Below are 4923 nucleotides of genomic sequence, written 5' to 3' on the forward strand. Positions count from 1 at the left end.
TCTCGGACGATCAGAGCCATAAAGTAACTTAGCAATAACTAAATGGCATAACAGCTCGAGGTGGGTCCCTCTGCTATGGGAAACCTGGGGCCGAGCCGGTCAGGAGACTTGGTCTGACTGTGTGAGCCTGGAGCGTGTCGCTGTGAAGGGTCTTCGGTACCAGTTCAGGGGGTGCCAGAGTGACTGAGTGACTCCTGGATAGTTGGACTGGAAAGTTTCCTTATGAGGCTTTAGTGGCTCCTGGTGCCCCTGGGGCTGCCCGTGCCCAGGGTGCTGTGTCCCACCTGTCTCTGCTCCTCTGGAAGTCTTCCCTGGCCCTCCCCTTGCTGCCCAGTCCCCAGTGTGTCCTCTCCCCCAGGCCCTTTGCCCTGCCCCTGTGAGGGGCCTTGATACCAGGATTGCTCAGACTCTGTGCAGGGGTAACTGAGGCTGTTCTTTGACTTCATTTGTCTGATCCTCCTTTCCTTTGCTTTCCTCTCCCTCAGGAATACCAACTTCCTTTCCTGCTTGACAGCATCTGCTTTAGGGCTTTGATTTTGCAGTGTTGTGAAATTTGACATGTTCTGTCCTATGAAAACCACTGTTTTCATAGGACAGAACTGTGTCTGGCTGTTCAGAGCAAATATGAAGTAAAAATGCTGGTAAATTAATGTGAAGCTTTTGCCTTTTCAGTTGTCCTTTGTGAAGCAACTGCTTTACTTGAATTACTTTGCTGCTCTGCAGGGTTTTTGTGTTTTATGGAAGGCTCTTCTCCCCTACAGAAGTGAAAGCACTGTCCAGTGCTTCTAAAGCAGTGCTGAAATCCTAATTTATGTGTGCTTGGAAAGCTTGGCCTTACCTTGTTAGCTATAGGAATCAGTATAAAAAATGGACTGTCTTTTTTTTAAAATGACAGTTTTGCTGTTGATTGGTTGTGGTTTTACATCACTTAAGGTGTTCCAGGATTAAACTGTTGCAGTATTCATTAAAGAAATACTATGATGTGTGTCTGTTAAAGCCATGAAAACTGTCATGGTGCTCAGAATTGATGCTTCACTTTCTAAACTGTCTGTAAAGTCATTAATCCTGTTAGATTAATCCCTTGTGGCTCTTCTACTGTTTCATCAAAACAAGCAAACAAAAGTGCCCTCGAATGCTGTGTAACTTTGTGGAAATAAACATGAGTAAGGCATACAAACCTTAACAGAGTAAAGCTTTGGGTTTGTGTTTGCCCTGCAAACTGTAACTCTTTTCTCTGAGCAGTAACAATGCTGATAAATGTTTTGATGGAAGCTCACAGCGAGAGATTAAAACATTACTTCCACTGACCAAAAAAATGAAGGTTAATGCCACACAAAGAGATGACAGTAGTCTTAAACTTTTAATTCTTGCTGTGAAAAAGTAGAAGTAAAATGTCTCCATTTAGTGTCTTTTCAAGAAGTGCACATAGATGTGTGTGTGTGATCTGTGCTTCTTGTTACAGGTGTATTGACATAGGGGTTTTTTAAGGTGTCTGTAAGTGATGTCGCCTCCTTGCACTCCATCCAGTTTTACAGTACACATGTATTTGTATTCACTGAGATGAGCTTACAGTGACTGCAGCAGATTTATGCAAAGTGATTGCTGTGTGTTAGATACCTGAAAACATCTTGGCTTGGTTTATTGTGCTACTTGGAGTAAGGTGAAGGTAGCCAGAAGTAGAGTTTGTTACAAATAGGTTTAATGAATGAGAAATAGAATCGATATATTGGCTAAAAAAACTTGAGCTCTGTATACAGGAAGTTCCTATTTCTTTCCATAAGCTCCCAGTTTTGCCTTTAGTGAGACTGATGTAGGAGGTGGAAGAGGAAGGTAATTAAAGTAAATATCTGGTGAATCATCTGAAAGTTTTCTAAATTGTGGGAAGGTTGTTCCTAACAGTTGTGAAAATACACTCTCTTACATGAGTGTACCTCTTCCAGTTCATCCTGCAAAAACCAAGTGATATTTGTAAAGATGACATTAACACTTGGTCTTGAACATTAAATGCATGGAACCATTCACATAACTCATTTTGAGTGCCTTGTTACAGCTGCTGGATACAGAAGTCTGAATTTGTTGCTGTTTCACACTTGGGTTTCCCTTGCAACACTATATTTAAGCTTTTAGGTTTGGTTTAGTTTTTAAAGAGTGACATGTGAATGAACATTTCAGTGACGCTGCATGGAACATGTCAGTGGTCAGTGTGTATGATTTTGGTTATAATTTGAGAAAGTAGTGCATTTGATGTCCGTAGAAGCCTCCTTCAGTACAAGATTTGGTGTGACTGCAGGCCCAAGCAGGTCTTCCATGCTGTTTCAGGGTTGAGGAAGTTTGAGCTCAGATGACTGAGGCTGAGGAACAGCTTTGGCTTCTCCCAGGATTTTCCAGGAGACAGCAGTGATTTAGGAGTGTGAATATACACTCGCTTGCAGGGCATCACTTTACTGTGGCCCTTACAGACAGCAGGTGCATACTGGTGCCTTGGGAGTTTCCTTTTAAAGGCCTTTCCTTAATGTGTTTTGAAATGTTGGTGATGCCCGAAGGACAAATCTGAACCGGGTTGTGTGTTGGTAAACTGAGTATATGGTTGTGTACAGTTCCTGCCCAGTACAGCTTCTGTGTGAGAAGGGAGTTGTGTTGAGCATAGGAAAGGGACATAACCTAAGTTGTGTGATGGTCCATGAATTCTGTGTTCAGCTTTTTGCTTGAAGTTTTGGTATGTACCTTCTCACTTTAGTTAATGGTTCACCTGGGTGAGAAGAAAGAATGTGTGAGCAGAAATAAAGATGGGAATGTGGAGAGCACATGAAAGGAGGAGGTCTGAGGAACAAACAGGGAGGAGATGAGTGGATCAGCTGAAGTTTTTTGTGAGATGAAGGGGAAAAAAAACGGAAAAAGAAGGTTGTCTACATTGCTGCTCTCTATGAAACACGTGACAAAACGAGTTCATTAAGCAGCCTTAATTATATATTCCAGTCTGGGTTGTCCGATGAGAATTCATGTAAAAAAGGCCCAGAGGGCAGGGGTTTCTCCCTTCCTGGGACTGGAGAAAGTGAGTGATTAGTTATGTATAGATCCTTGTTTTGCCACGACTGTGAACTGAAGAAGCTACTGCTCCTGCAATACCTTCTCATTTCAAGTGTTTGGGTTGTCCTGCAGTGAACCTGATAGGGAAATTTCTCAAAGTTAAAAATCACTCAGGAAAATGGTTATATTTAACCTTGGTTGTTCTTCAATTCTGCTGATGGCAGAGCCACACAGACAGTAGTACTGGCAAGGGCAGCTTCTCACATAATCACCTATGCTAGAGAGAATCCCTTCTGGTGGAAGATGTGTCCAGTCTGTAACTAACAGAAATGTGTGGGACAGCATCACCTGCACAAGAACAAGTGATTAGTGTATTTGCTGGTGTTTGCCTCAAGGTTTTTAAACCTTGTAATGTGCATAGATGTGGCTGGCAGCTTACCAGCACGCTTTCCCCCTGCCTCCCTGTTGTTTTGAGCAAGAAAGGTCTGTTGAACTGAGTGCCATAGCGATCAAATAGTCTGTTTCATGAAGCAGCATGTGGTGATGTCCCATGGCTTCATGTGGTGTTGGCCCTGGAACTCGCTGCCCTCTTGTTTCATTGGAACAACTGATTCATGCGGTCGTGGTGTGAACTGGGTGGGGAGCTGGTGTAGTTTTGAAGGAGAACATGTTTTGCAAGATTTTTCAACTAGCTCAGCTGGCCTGAGTGAGCGGTTGCATGTATTTGGACTAGAAACAGGGTTCTTGGAAATGGAAGGGGAATTCCTGGTGTTGGTGTTGAATGCTTCATCTTGTGAAACCACAACTTCGAGTGCTCTGCATGAAATCAAAAAGGCAGATTTGTACTGCATGTCTTGTGATGCATTTAGTAAGTGATTATGAGGCAGATGGATTGGCTGGTACCATGTGTTTTGTTGAGTTTTGTTGAGTTTGGTGTTCTGCAAGGATATGATACAGATCCTTGGATGTTAACAGTATTCTGTGCTGAAGCTGTGACTTTTTTGAAGTGACTTTCCTAGTCTTGTAACATAAAGGTTTTTATGTTGATTGCAGTTGAATATGTGAACAAGAAATGGGTTGTGTGGGATTTTTTTTTCCTCCTAGTCTAAACCTTTTTTGGAATGCTAACAGATAGGACATGGAGAGCTTGGAGTGGCATTTTTGGTAATGCAGTTTTAGTCATAATAATGTGTCTTTCATGTTCTATAACATCAAAAGGAAATGATAGATACATGTAAAAATAAATAATTTCTTTGCTGTGGATTTTTTCCAAGTTCCTGATACCACATTGATCTTTGTCTGTATCAAAGCCACTGAGTACTACCTACATGTTACTTTCTGTACTTGCCTCCTCATAATCTTTGTCTTCTCTTTTCGCCTGCTCAGTTTTTGGGGCTCTCAACATGGAAGGCATTGTCAGTGTACTGTGGGGCTGGGAAGTTAAGAAGGATTCAGAGAGTAGTGTGGATTTAGTGGCAGCCTTTCTGAAAGGGAAAGCATTAAAAAAAGGAATTGTCAATAAAGAATCGGATACAGCTTCCTCCTCCACAGCAGATCTCATTTATGGGCAGTTCACTGTAAGGCTTCTTTGCCATGGAGGAATAGTTATTCTGCATTATGTTCAGATTCTGCTTCAGTTTAAGTAACTTCATGTATAAGCAGCATTGTTTTTTAGTGTCTGCCAGACCACACAAACAGTTACCATGAAAGCCTTACAGCAGGTAGTGATGTTTCACTGTCTTCTACTTTGCAGCAGGTTAGCTGTGTGCTGTGTGAGTTGTGGCAGTCCAGGCTTCTGCGTTTTAAGGCTGTAGCATCTGCTTTTACGTAGCTTCTGTGACTATGCTGTTAGTTCAGGACGCTGAACCAGCTTATTGCTTGTGCAAGCACCATTCC

The sequence above is a fragment of the Acanthisitta chloris genome, unplaced genomic scaffold (genome assembly GCF_000695815.1).
Source record: "Acanthisitta chloris isolate BGI_N310 unplaced genomic scaffold, ASM69581v1 scaffold22328, whole genome shotgun sequence".
Classification (NCBI taxonomy): domain Eukaryota; kingdom Metazoa; phylum Chordata; class Aves; order Passeriformes; family Acanthisittidae; genus Acanthisitta; species Acanthisitta chloris.